General features: G+C 45.4%; 1 protein-coding gene across 1 annotated transcript in view; it reads left to right on the forward strand.

Annotated features, from left to right (window-relative positions):
• The first annotated feature begins 4,088 nt into the window (after positions 1-4,088).
• LOC124234372 (rho guanine nucleotide exchange factor TIAM1) overlaps positions 4,089-14,531 on the forward strand; it is a 277,654-nt gene continuing 267,211 nt past the window's right edge. Inside the window, exon 1 of the mRNA XM_046651731.1 lies at positions 4,089-4,141. The gene's annotated coding sequence lies outside the window, so the exon portion shown is untranslated. The remainder of the gene's footprint in view (positions 4,142-14,531) is intronic.

Here is a 14,531-nt window from a genome sequence, read left to right on the forward strand (position 1 = left end):
AGGATCCAGGAGGCACATTTGCTCATTGACCCCACAGCAACCCTATGAGGTTCGTACTGAACGCTCATCTCCATGTTGCAAAGGGGGAAACTGTAGCCCAGGGAAGGTGGGCCATGGGTCCTCAGTCACACAGCAGGTGAGGGGCAGAGCTGAATTCAGGCCACATGTCTGTAAGGAAGGGCTGACTCCCTGGTGGAGACTCACCCCGTTCCCTGTCCAGGAGGGGCTGGAGACCCCTGCCCACACTCCTGGGCACTTCTTGTAGGGTCGGGTCTGCCAGTCTGCCGCTTTTCTCCTCCTCCTTTGCTGCCTCCACGCTCTCCTGTGCCTCAGCTTCCAGAGCTTTTCAGAATGACAGGGTGGGATTTTCCACCGCCCGGAACTGTTTTTCCTATTGCTTGTGCCTCCGAGCACCTGCTGAGCTGATGAGCTTTTGAAATGTCACTTGACTGTTTGAAGGGAGCTGTGAGTGGTTCGCCTGAACACACAATCCCAGCTGCCTCCCTGGGTGGGCGTTGGGGGCCCAGGCGCATGGTGGCCCCTCCTGCAGCCCAGCCCGCTCTGGGAGCGGAGGAGGCTGTGCCGCTGGCACAGGTACCATCGTCTGCCTGCTCATTTCTCTTCTCCTGGGCTGACAGTGGCTGTTTCTGTGCTGTGTTTCTCTTACACCATTGGTTGCATTTTTTGGTCCACTTTTGAGAATACAGTTAAATTTTTGACCCTTTTCTTTCTGGGTTTTCTTTTCAGAAAAATGCACACGTATACAAAATTACATATATAAGTTTTGGATTTTCATTGGAACACTTACACTCAGAGCCTCTTTGGACATATCCTGCCCCCCATACATCTACCTTGAAATCTAATTGATAAGTTGAGGGGCCAGCCTGGTGGTGTAGTGCTTAAGTTCACGTGCTCTGCTTTGGTGGCCCGGGGTGCACTGGTTCAGATCCTGGGTGTGGACCCAGCACCGCTCATCAAGCCATGCTATGGCAGCATCCCACATAAAACAGGGGAAGATTGGCACAGATGTTAGCTCAGCGACAGTCTTCCACAAGCGAAAAGAGGTAGAGTGGCAACGGATGTAAGCTCAGGGCCAATCTTCCTCACCAAAAATAAATAAATAAAAATTGAGTTCTCCCTTTCAGTTGAGGGCAAGTATGGAAAATTAAATTTTTGATTCTCTGACCCCCTTTTCTCTCCATTATTGTCCGTCAGAGGCCTGGCAGGAAAATATAGGCACACTCAAAGAGGTGACAGAGGAGAGTTTAATGAAGGTGTGTCACAGGGTTAAGAAGTGAAGGGAGAGTGAGGTACACTGGGCCACAGGAGGAAGCCCCTCTGTCTCGGTCTGTTTGGGCTGCTGTCACAGAACACCACAGACTGGGGGACTTACAAGTGACAGGAATTTATTTCTCATAGTCCTGGAGGCCGGAAGTCCAACTAGGTGCTGGCAGGTTTGGTGTCTGGTGAGGATCCGCTTTCTGGTTTATAGATTGTCATCTTCCCGCTGTGTCCTCTCATGGCAGAAGGGGTGAGGGAACTCTCTGGGGTCTCTTTTATAAAGACTCTAATTCTGTTTAGGAGGGCTCTACTCTAATCACCTCCCAAAGGCCCCACCCCCTAATACCATTGCAGTGGGGGCTAGGTTTCAACACAGGAATTTTCAGGGACATGGTCAGTCTAGGGCACCCTCCAGCCCCTAGCACTAAGGATACCAGGAGAGGGTTGCCCGGGAGAAGCTGTGACCTGTGGTGTAGAGACCCTCGGATGACCCAGATGACCCGGCAGGGAGGAAGGAAGGACACACAGGCTGCTACCATGTTTACCCTTCTCCTATGTCCTGGCTTCTGCTGGCATCTCCCAAGGGGCCAAAGGGCAAGGGAGCCTGGTTGACTCAGGCCATAGAGGTCAGTCTTGCAGGGCACAGATCCCAGTGGAAGAAGATGAGAAGTAATCTGAAGGACAGCCGGAGAATATTCAGCACACGGCCCTTCAGATTCTAAAATAACTTTTTTCCAGTAGATGGCACTTTCAAGAGTGCCAATAAGCAGCTTTGTCATCCCCAATTGCTCTCCCTGGGGATTGGGCATCGTGGAAATTGCTTAGCTGGTGCTACGGAGGTTTTATAATCCTATTAGTCACTGGAAACTTCCTGTTTTTTTCAGATGCTTATAAATCCAGTTTTCTAGGTCTTTTTTTTTTCTATTTTCTTTGTGTGCCTGTTATTACAAGGCCGCTTTGAAAGGCTCCATTACGCCTTGTGGTGATGAACCAGTATGCCTGTGGTGTTATGTTCAAAGGTGGTTTTCCATTATCATATGATAGCCTGATGTATAGAAGTGGGCATTTCTAGATTTTGCAAAACAGAGAAATTATGCGGGGAAGCAATTGAGAAATTACAAAGTCTTATGCAGTGTAAGGTATAATGAGGCACTGGGGGTAGCTGGCACCACCAAGCTCAGATCTGCTCCTGGCTCCTGCTTGCCCTTGTTCTGTGACCTTGGCCACCACCTCTAGGTATGAGCATCTCTATTTATAAAGTGGAATTTACCATTACTGACCAAGACACTCCTCAAGCAAACTTGAGTCAACCTCCTCTGAGCCTCCTCATTTCCATTAGGCCTGGCCCTTGGTCCCTGTCCTGTCTTTGGCCTGCCTAGCCCAGTTTTAGCAAGAATTCTGCTAAGTCGGTTTAGAGAGAATCCCCTAGCCTTGATATCTGATGACCCTGGCTTGCCTTCAGCAGGAATCCTGTTCAGTCAGTTTCATAAGAATCCCCCTGCCCTTGATGTCTCCTCTTAGTCATCTTCCATCCATTGACCTCCTCACCCTGCTGCTTGACTAGAAATCCCCAACTGTCTTTGCTGTATTCAGAGTTGAGCCCCATCTCTCTCTTCTATTGCAATACTCCTGAATAAAGTCTTCCTTACTCTTTTAACAAGTGTCAGAATAATTTTTTTTTTTTTTTAGGAAGATTAGCCCTGAGCTAACTACTGCTGGTTCTCCTCTTTTTGCTGAGGAAGACTGGCCCTGAGCTAACATCCATGCCCATCTTCCTCTACTTTATATATGGGATGCCTAACACAGCATGGCTTGTCAAGCGGTGCCATGTCTGTACCCAGGATCCAAACTGGCCAGCCCCAGGCCGCTGAAGGGGAATGTGCGAACTTAACCGCTGTGCCACTGGAATGGAATGTGCACACTAAATAATTTCTTATTTAATGTTACCCACCATAGAAACTTGGAATTGTTCAGACCCTCAAGGACCTCTGGTCCAGCCTCACCCTATGTTGAAGCCATGTGGAGCTTGCCATGAGGGGTCTAGCACCTCGCAGTGCCATGGATGAGGAGCCTATTCACCCGCTTGAGGCAGGTTCTCATTGTTAAGAAACCTGCTTCCACCTCAAGGTCAAAATCTGCCTTCACTTTTACTCATTGATCTCAATTCTGCCTTTCGTTGAAACCTTTCTTCATTAAGTGAGTAAATTAGCTTCTTAAATTTTAGCCATCTTAATGAAAATAATTTTAGGCTGCATCTACATTGCATACACACCCCCGCCCCCTTTTTTTTGGTGAGGAGGATTGGCCCTGAGCTAACATCTGTGCCAGTCTTCCTTTGTTTTATGTGGGACACTGCCACAGCATGGCTTGGGGGCAGTGCCAGGTCCGCGCCCAGGATCCGAACCTGCAAACTCTGGGCCACCCAAGTAGAACCTGTGAACTTAACCACTGTGCCACTGGACGGGCCCCTGTATTGCCCTTTCTTGCGTTCTTTAACAGGATTCTGAGCCTGGTTGAACCTATGTTAACTCTGGGATATTGTTACTGTAGAAGGCTGTGTTACATTCATGCCCCTGGGGGTGGGCTCTGTGTGAACTCTGTCTTTATTCTGTAAACTCCCGGGTCTCTGCTCTTCTGCTTCTGATTGTAAATCCTTTGTTTCTTTCCTCTGCGGTTAGCTTTTGCTGACACCTTGTTTCATACAGGTTTATAAATGATGCGCTTCTTTTTCTTTCGTGGAATAAAATGCATAGGCTCTGTGAAAGCTGTTTGTCACTCAGATGTCTTTTTTTTTTTTAAATTTCCAGGTTGATGGCTCTGTTCGAGGTGTTAATGTTATCAGAAGCCTGACCTCCACATGGTGAGCAGTTTACTCTCTGTCTGCTTTGAAGGACTTGCTAGGCCCATCAAGGGTCTATAAATACATTTGCTTTTCCATTTGTTTGTTATATACCCCTAAATCTGTGCCTGTGGCTGCTGATTTTCACCTCCTCTTCTTTCTGCAATGCCTCATTCTTAAGTATGTTTGAAAAGCAGCGACTTCCATAGGATCAAAACAACCAAAGTCATTTGCTTGAAGAAGAATTTTAGGATGAGGATTTAAAAAGAAAATCAGATTTCTTTTAAATATTTCAATATGACTCCCTGAAAAGATAAAAATTCTTTGTGTTACACATCAACACCATACTATTATCATATGTAAGAAATGAATAATAATTCATTTCTTAATATCACTGAATATTCATGTTCAGATTTCTTGCTTGTCTTATATTTTTTCATAGTCGGTTAAAAATACCTCAGGGTAATCAAAGAATTTAAACAAGGTCCACACATTGCATTTGGTTGATGTATCTCTTAAGTCTCGCTTTTTTTTTTTTTTGAGGAAGATTAGTGCTGAGCTAACATCTGCTGCCAATCCTCCTCTCTTTTGTTAAGAAAGACTGGCCCTGAGCTAACATCTATGCCCATCTTCCTCTACTTTATATGTGGGATGCCTGCCACAGCATGGCTTGTCAAGCAATGTTAGGTCCTCACCCGGGATCCAAACCGGCGAACCTCGGGCTGCTGAAGCAGAACGTGTGCACTTAACCCCTGTACCACTGGGCTGGCCCTTCTTAGCTGCCTTTTAATATATGGTTTTCCTGTCCTTCTCTTGTTTCTCTCTTGCAATATATTTGGTCAAGAAGCTGGAATTTTTGTCCTGGGAGTTCCCTGCGTGTAGATTTCGCTGCCAACGTCCCTGTGTTATCATTGAACATGTTTCATTGTCCCCCACATTTCTTATAAACTAAAGGCTTCATCAGATTTAGGTTCAGATTTTGGGGCAGGAATATCTCATAGATGATGATGTAACTTTTATCAGGTGACACATTCTGTCCTTTTCTGAAACCTTAATATTGACGGGTGCTGTTAATCTGAGCATCCATTATTAGGGAGCCCATCAGTTTTTTCTGTCCTGGTTTTAGCAGCCGTTGATGACCCATAATGGATGCCTAGATCCCTTCTTTATTTAGCGGATACAAAAAGGTGATATTCTTGTTCTGTTATTTCTTCTGCATTTTATTAGCTGGAAAATTTCTATAAAGAAGAACTGTATTTCAACATTTTTTTTATTACCTTGAGGCACAGTTTGTATATAGAAGGCAGAATAATGGCTTGCTTCTTTCTTTTTATTTACCAGAATAATGAATTAGTTCCATATTATCCTTCCCAGAGGATAAGTGAATTTTTGAAGAAAGACATTATTATGAACTCTTGGATTCTTAATATGTTTGACATTGGGGTAAGGATTTGGTAGAAACAGTAATGAAAATAGCCTCTTCTTTTAGATGTCTAAATTCTAGTTGATAAATGCTTCTAGAAAATAAGAGAAAGGAGGGAAGGGAAGATGTGGTGTGAAAAAGTAAGATACTAGAAACCTATAAGCATAGTTGAATGAGGATGGAAGTAGGGTAAAGAATTCACACCCTTTGCTTTGGCGGCCCGGGGTTTCGCCAGTTCGGATCTTGGGCCCAGACGTGGCACCACTCGTCAGGCCATGCTGAGGTGGCGTCCCACATGCCACAACTAGAAGGATCCACAACTAAAATATACAACTATGTCCAGGGGGATTTGGGAGAAAAAGCAGAAAAAAAGGAGATTGGTAATAGTTGTTAGCTCAGGTGCCAATCTTTAAAAAAACAAAAAGAATAAAGATGCTAAAAATAAGAGATGAAAAAAAAATAGGGACCATTTGAGAAAGAGAGGAGTGAGGGGTGGTGAGGGAGGTGATGGGTTGTTGAGGAGTGTGTTGGGGTAAGGTTGCATAGGGCCTTGCAGGCCACTGGAAGTACTTTGGGGCCATTGCATGGACATGATCATACTTATTTTTTTAACATGAGAATATACTGTTGGGGGGAAGGATCAAGGGCAGAATCAGTGAGACCAAGTAGGAGGTCACAGTGACTGGGGTGCTGGGGACGGAGCTGGTGAGCAGCAGCCACATTCTTGATACGTTTTGGAGGTAGAACCGAAAGAATTCGCTGATGGATGGAGTGTGAGGTGTGAGAGAGGAGGAGGTGTCCAGGACAGGAAAGAGCCACTGTATTTGGGGGATGAGAGGTAACGGTGGTGGACCTTGGCTGCTCCAGGCTCCCCGGGCCCCGCCTTGCCCTTCAGCAGGTGGGAGGAGTTCAAGGCTGGGGGTAAGAAGGCTTGTCTACTGAGCTCTTCATTCTTGAGTGGTCTGTGAGTTGCTGGATGGGTTCATTCCATGGGTTCATTCCCTGGTGGACCAGTCACCTCTTTCAACTCGGTGACCACAGCCTGCACCCCTAGCCCTGCCTAGTGCCAGCCACAAAAATGGCCAGGGTTTGGGGAGGTCACTACTGAATCTCTATTGGACACCCGACTCAGAAGACAAGCCCTCTGATGGAATAGAAGCTGCTTCTGTGAGGGAGAAATGCTTGTATCTTGAGAACAAAGGTGGCTGAGAACTCATTCCTCCCTTGCGTATCTCTAATAGAGTTGGTTTTGGTCTTAAAGAATACTCTTGGGCGTGATGGGCTATGCTCCGTGTCTTGGAGGTAGTTTCAGATCCACCAGATCTCTTTGCTTATTCCTGCGGTTTTCTTACAGGAGTGTCTTAAGCGTGCTTTGCTTCACCCCTCCTTCCTTGCACTCCGAGGGATAGAACAGGGGTAGGCAAATTACAGCCCACCGGCCTGTTTTTGTAAATAAATTTTTATTGGAACGCAGCCACATCTATTTGTGATCATTACCTATGGTTACTTTCATACTCTGATGGCAGAGTTGAGTAATTGCCTGTACAAAGCCTGAAATATTGACTCTTTGGCCCTTTACGAAAAGAAAGTTTGCTGATCTCTGGGTTGGAAGATAAGCAGAGGATGAATAAGGCTCTTAGCACGTGGGTCACACAAAATATTCGTGGTTTGTCACTGAAATGCTGCTCAGCCTTGGTAGATGTGAGTGTGAAATTCTGTGGCTCACAAATTGTGCCTTAAAATCATTAAAATAGTTTTCTTTTTCTTTATTCATTCTTCTACACATTAGATGACATTATCGTTTATAGTTGATAGGAGATATAATTCAGCATGGTTAGGGTCACATTAATGATGGTGTCATTTTTACTGGGCAGATGGTTGAATATTAATAACCCTGAAGTTCAGTGTTTAAGTCCCGCTTTGCATACCATCTTCCTTGGAGACTGTAAAGCTTTCTCTTCCATCTGAGTGTACTAGTATGTCATTTGTTTTGCCTTTGTGTGAGCAAGAATTCTCATTTTTTCAATGAATGCCTCATGCTAAGGATTTTCAAAATAAGTACCCTTGCAGTTTTTCCCCCCTAAATGGAACTCAGTTAGTTTTATCTAAGCTGTTCCTTTTGTCTTGGGCTATTATTGTGTGTTACATTATTATGGCTGTGGAATTCTTTTTGTAGAAAAAAATTGAAATAGATTTAAAATAGGAAGGACTTTTCTTTCTTAATTGCATTTTAGTGTAATAAAATCCAGAGTGCAATTGTTAAAAATGGTAGAAGGGAAGAATTAAAACAATAAAATTGCTTGGCATAGCTCCTGTTTCATAATATTCGGATATAATTGGTATTATAATGTGTAATTAACAAACTTTCACTAAAGTTGAAGCTTAAGTTTGGGCGGGCAGGGCACCTTTTAGGACACAGTGACGTCTGAATTAGCTCTTATGGTAGCATTTCAGAACCTGTGCACACATTGTGGCATCTTCCTACCCACCTCATTAGTTGTTTTTTTTTTTGAGGAATGTTAGCTCTGAGCTAACATCTGCTGCCAATCCTCCTCTTTTTTGCTGAGGAAGACTGGCCCTGAGCTAACATCCATGCCCATCTTCCTCTACTTTATATGTGGGACACCTATCGTAGCATGGCTTGCCAAGCGGTGCCATGTTCTCACCCAGGGTCCGAACCGGTGAACCCCGGGCCGCTAAAGCAGAATGTGCAAACTTAACCGCTGTGCCACTGGGCCAGCCCCTCGTTAGTTGCTTTTTTGTGGTAGAGACAGACAGTAAACTAAGGGCTTGGGACAGAGAGTCCCAAGTGTTGGGAGCAACACTTGACCAGCCACCCATGCCTATCCTGGGTTGGTCAGGGAAGAGAGCAGAAGACAAACTCCCGAATACAGGCTGTGGCTTTAGCTCAGGCTGCAGGGTCATTTCCTGGAGTAGATCACGTGGAGGACCTTTTTTGCCCAGGTGTCCGGTTAGCCTGGGGCTTATGCTTAAAACAGGCCGAGAAGCCTCCTTCACTCATTTTCTGGACCCACCCCCGAGCCTGGCCCCATGGATGTTATTGCAGCTATGGCCAGGAATGATGGGTCCAAGGAAAAAGAGGGGAAGGGAATACATCCCAGGCTCAGGGCTTGAGCCTCAGTTTCCCCATGGCCCACGTTAGCTCCCTGAGGATTGGGAGACCAGAACATGCAAGAATGCAAATAAAAGTACTGGCAGAGAACATTCCAGACAGATCTGGCTTTTATTCGCTACTCCTTTGGTTCAAGAGTTCCTTGGCCACGTCCTGCCATGTCCAGGCTCTTCTCAGAGACACGGTTGTGGGTGCCATTCATCGCCCCCTGGTGGAGGAAGTTACTCTGTGTGACTGTAGAGAGGCTGATGTCAAAACACCCGCCCCACAGCTTATCTTTTGAAAGCGTCATGTGGGGAGGATGGGGAGGCAACATTGCCCAGTACACTTATTTGAATGAGGCTACTGCTTAAAAATTTGGAGCCTCTTCTCTGGAAATAGCTTTTAAAGTCTCTAGCGTATTCTTTGGAATATCTTTATCAGTTTCTCTTTTTGGGCCGTTTTGATTTTCGGTAAAATTCTTAAGGCAGTTGCCTCTCAATTGGTTTTCTACTTCCATTCTTGTCTGCATAATGTCCATTCCCCAGAGTGTAGCTAGAGGATCAGAATTGCAATCAAGTCTCTTTACTCCTCTGCTTGGAACTTCCAGTGGCTTCCTATTCCCATGGGTGTGAAAACCAGACTTGAAGCCAGACTTCCTGCCTGGCTGCAAGGCCTCAAGTGATTTGTCGACCCCCCCCCCCCCCCCCCATTTCCTCTTAACTTCAGGCACTTCCCATACCTTCTTTCTGGGACTAGAACACAGCGGCCTCAGGCTTCCTCCTGCGTGCCTGGAATACTCTTCCTCCAGCTCCACCTGGCCAGCTCTTCACTTCCTGCAGGGCTTTGCTCTAATGTCACTTCACCAAACAAGCCCCCTCCACACACACTGTCCCCAGCCCCCTCCTCACCCCCCACTACACTGCTCTAGTCTCGTCATCATACTCAGGCCATCAGAACCCTCTTTCTTATTCACTGGTATGTTCCTTTAGAGCAAAGGGTTGCCAAGGTCACCTGTGGCCCGTTGCCTTGATCAGAGGCTGCCGCCACAGCGTAGCTGCCCTCATTCAGATAAGTCTGCTATGCAGGGTACATTGCTCGGTTGAATAGCGTCTTATAAATAGTTCCCCAAGATGACTACACTGAGGGAAGAGTTCAGATTCGGAAAAATGTGTTCTGATCTATCTTGATAACCAAACCAAACCAAGACAGTTTCTTTATCAAAGCTCATGTGTTGGATTGGCCCACAGTGCGGAGGCTCATGACGTGGGACATCTACTATCTCCCCGTAGTGTGAGACCGCAGCACAGTACAGTTTCACTTGAGTAACAAGGAGATTCGTGTCGATCAGAGTCTCTCAACCTCACAGCTGCCAACACTTTGGGCTGAATCATTCTTCGTGGTACAGGCTGTCCTGAGTGCTGTAGGACGTTTAGCAGCGTCCCCGGACTCTGCCCATTAGATGCTAGGACACTGCCCCAGTTGCGACAACCGGTGTCTCCAGACACTGCCAAACGTCCCTAGGGAGGGAGGAGTAAAATCTCCCTTGTTGGGAACCACTGGTCTAGAAACACCTCCTTGCTCCAGATTCTAGCATTAACATTTTATACCATCTTTTATTATTTATCCATCAGTGTGGATCACATTTGCAAGTGTATAAGAAAGCGCTTTGAAACAATAGCATGTTACTCAAATTTGGATCGTGTTGAAGACTGAAGTTGTGTTTTATCGTCTCCATTTGTGGTCTCAGTGTCTTTGTCGTTGACCTGAGTTTTGCCTTCATCATTTAGGACCTCTTTTCCCCTCTAACAAAGGAGGCGGCTCTTCTTTGCTAATGTATTGTGTTAGGTTGATGCTTAAAATCACAGTCTTCGCTGGAAGGAATCTTGAAGGATCTTTGAGGAATAAATGTCCAATTAATGTCAACGTCATCATTGTTATCTTGGTCTTCCCGTTATGCTAAAGATGAGGAAACTAAAGCCCAAAGAAGGACGGTGAGTCACCAGAGTTGTGGTTAGTGGTAGAGCCATGACCTTGTGAGTGTTTCTGGGGAATTTTCTTGGACTTTGTGTTCTGTGTGTGTTGATGCTGTGATTTGCAGAGCTCTCTGGGACTCTGATCTCACCCGCAAGAGCCCTGCTGGAGCCTGGCCATGAAGTGCCACTGTCCTAGGCTGGTGAAGGATTTGCTAACAGAGAGCTTTAAAAAAGATCATCAGGGAGGAGATTAGGGGAGTCAGAGAAAGGGAGGGACGGAAGAGTACCTTAAAGGGCATAGACATTTAACTGAAAAGGGACAACTGTGTGCGAAAAACAATGCAAAGGAAATAAAAAGAGGAGGGAGGAGGGAATCCTGGATAAAGGAACTGAAAAATCCAGTCAACCAAATGCCATGTGTAGATCTTAGATCTTGATTTGAACAGACCAACTTTGTGTGTGTGTGTGAGTGAGTGAGTGAGAGAGAGAGAGAGAGAGGAGAAAGAGAGAGAGAACATCAGAGACATTTATAAACTAAATGGATAATTGGTAGCATAGAAGAATTTTTGGGGGGCTGTAAAAATAGTATTGTGATTATGTTTCAGAAAAAAGTCCTTTTCTTTTAGCAATTAAAGTATTAGCATATTAAAGTATTTGTGGATGGTATAATCTGATGCTTTAATCCTGTATGGGAGGATCATAGTGAAATAAGATTGAATAGTTGAAGCTGGATTATAGGTACATGGAGATTATGTAACCATAAGAAAAATTTCCATAATAAAAAGTTAAAAAAATTAAAAGCTGACCAACTTTGGTAAATTTCAGACTTCTTTGAAATAAGAATAAATAATAATAAACAGCTTGAGACATTTGTCAATTTTTTAATCTTATGTTTTTTTTAAAGATTGGCACTTGAGCTAACATCTGTTGCCAATCTTCTTCTTTTCCTCTTCTTCTTCTTCTCCCCAAGGCCCCTAGTACATAGTTGTATATTCTAGCTGTAGGTCCTTCTAGGTGTGCTGTGTGGGACGCTGCCTCAGCATGGCTTGATGAACGTTGCTAGGTCCGCGCCCAGGATCCAAACCGGGGAAACCCTGGGCTGCCAAAGCAGAGTGCATGAACTCAACCACTCGACCACGGGCCGGCCCCTAATCTTATTTTAAAGAGACTCTTCCAAGCCCAGTTTTCCCGCAAAAGTCCCTTTGCCCTGAGTCATAGGCAGATGTGGCAACAGGAGCTGGAGGAAGCTTGCCCTCACCAGGTCAGCAGTGAGGCTGCCCCTCCTCACACATTTCGCTGCTGGCTTCTACCAGCTCTCGTCTTCTCTGTGCCAGCAGAGAACCTCTCGTGTCCCCAGAGAGTTGTGGTGCTCCTGAGAAAGACACATGAGTATTGACACGCTCATGACAATCCCTCCGTCCCTTCTGCCCCCTCCCAGAAGTGATCTGTGGACCAACTTATTTTTTTTCCACATTTATTTTATTTAAATATCGTATGAGTAATATATGCTTTTTGTAAAAACCATGCAGAGTAAAAATGAAAGTTCTCCTTCTTTCTCTCTCCTCCTATCAATTTCATTGACCTTTCTAGAAGTAACCATTAGTGATAAAATGATGAGTATCTTTTTAGGTCTTTTTTTGTTATTAGCACCATGTCAGAGTTTTGTGTTTTTCTAATCAAAAAAAAAATTTTTTAAGCGGTCACAGGAATTTGAGAGTATAGTTTAGAGAACTTTCTTTTCCCCACCTGCAACTCCTCCCTTCTCTGGAACCACTTGGGAGTAAGTTACCGACGAACCCCAGCACCCTGGAATTCTTAGGCCTGTTTCCTACCGCCATGGCATTCTGTGCACGATCACAATATAGTCACTGGTATCAGGAAATTAACATCAACACGTTGCCAACTTCTAATCCTCAGGCCCCAGTCACATTTTGCCTATTATTCCCGTAATGTCTTTTCTACGCAAAAAGATCTAGCTCTGAAAGATATGTTGCATTTACTTGTCATGTCTCTGAGCACCTGTTATGAGCTATGCCTTGTTCTAAACCCTTGGAATTTATCAGCCCAAAATATAGACAAAAATGTGTCTTTGTGGAGCTTGCATTCTAGCAGGGGAGACAGAAAGCCAATAAACACAACAAACACTTAATCTTGTAGGTTGGTAGCAGGAGTGAAATGCTACAGATAAAGGATAGCAGGGTGCAAGGCGATGGCACTGCAATTTTAAATACATTGGTCAGGACTGGTCTGATGAGAGGGGGCTTTTGGGCAAACACTGGAAGGAAGTGTGGATATTAAGGAAGAACATTCTGGAAAGAGGTTATAAGAGCCAGTGCCAAGGCTGTGAGGAGGGGGCATCCCTCTGTCTGAACAGGGAGCGGGCTAGTAGAGAAGGGCTCAGTGAGGTGAGTAGGCCAGGTCATTCGATCTTTGTAGGGCAGTTAATTTTTTTCCCTTTTTTGGCTATTTCCATTTTAACCCATGGACACACCTTCATTCTATTACTGCTCTTTCATCCGATGACTTTCCCTAGACCCCACCTTTTCCTAATATTTCTTGACATCCCCCCACTGAAGTTCTCTCTGGTCTTGATGGGTGAGACTTGGGACTCTGGTTTAGTTCATCCTCCTGGCCACTTTCTATCTGACTCTTCTTTAACTTTTCCCTGGCCCGTCTTCTTTCCTCCCTTGCTCATGGCTTTGCCTTTCTTAGCACATTCTGCCTTTGTGCTTACTCTAGAGCAGGTTTTGTTTGAAGCGCTTAACGGTTACTAACTAATTTAATCATCAGGAGCGAGCTTGGGCGATGGGCACTATTGCTTTGTCTGTTTTATGAGTGATGACATTGAGGTACCGAGAGAATGCGTAACTTGCCGGTGGTCCCACAGCTAGGAAGTGCTGGGGCCCAGTCCCTGGCCATTTGCTTCCAGCATGTGGGCTCTTAGCCATTGTGTGATGGACACGTGTCCGTAGCTGACCTCCCTCCTGAGCTTCAGCCCAATCACTCCACTTTCTCAGGGATGCATAACAAATAACTACAAATGCAGGGTCTTAAAACAACACACACACTTAGGAGCTCACGGGTCTGTGAGTCAGGAGTCTGGGCAGTTTCGTGGGTCGTAAGGTTATAATTTAGCTGTTGCCCAGGCTGCATTCTCATCTGGATGCTGGTCTGGGGAAGAAGCTGCCTCCAGGCTTGTTGCTGGTATAGGGAGAGTTCATTTCCTTGCGGTTATGGGACTGAGAGCTCTGGATTCTTCCTGGCTGTCAGCTGGACGCTGTCCTTACCTCGTAGCGGCTGACCACATGTCCTGAGACAGGGGCCCCTCCATAGGCAGTTCACAACCTGGAAGTTTGTCTGCTAAGATGGAGTCTTATAGAATGAAATGTAGCCACTGGAGTGACATCCCATCAGCTTTGCCATATTCTCTTGGTTAGAGTCAAATCACAGGTCCTGCCCACATTTGATGGGAGGGGCTGGGGTCCCCTTAGGATGTGCCCTCCATAGGATGGCTCACTGATCTGGAAAATTCACCCTGAAACCAGAACTCACCATTTTCCCTCTTCCCAATTCCTGATGTCTGTTAGCATTACGTCTGGTCTTCCAGCCACCAGATTTTTAGCCTGGCCATTAACAATTGATATCTCTCTTTCTTTGTCATTTCCATCATTCTTTCACTTACTAAGTCCTCTCAAATTTTCCTGGAAGTGTCCTTTGAAATCTATCTTCCTAATCACTGACTTTTGTACCTCTCTCTCTCTCTCTGTTTTTGTCTTTCTCTGACACACACTCACATACACCCAGCCACCCACCCACACACACAGGTATTGGGTTTCCCCTAGAGTCTAATGTTAACCTAATTTTCCAGCCTTTTCCTGATGTTGTCTCCTGTTTCCTGGG

The sequence above is a fragment of the Equus quagga genome, unplaced genomic scaffold (genome assembly GCF_021613505.1).
Source record: "Equus quagga isolate Etosha38 unplaced genomic scaffold, UCLA_HA_Equagga_1.0 73442_RagTag, whole genome shotgun sequence".
Classification (NCBI taxonomy): Eukaryota; Metazoa; Chordata; class Mammalia; order Perissodactyla; family Equidae; genus Equus; species Equus quagga.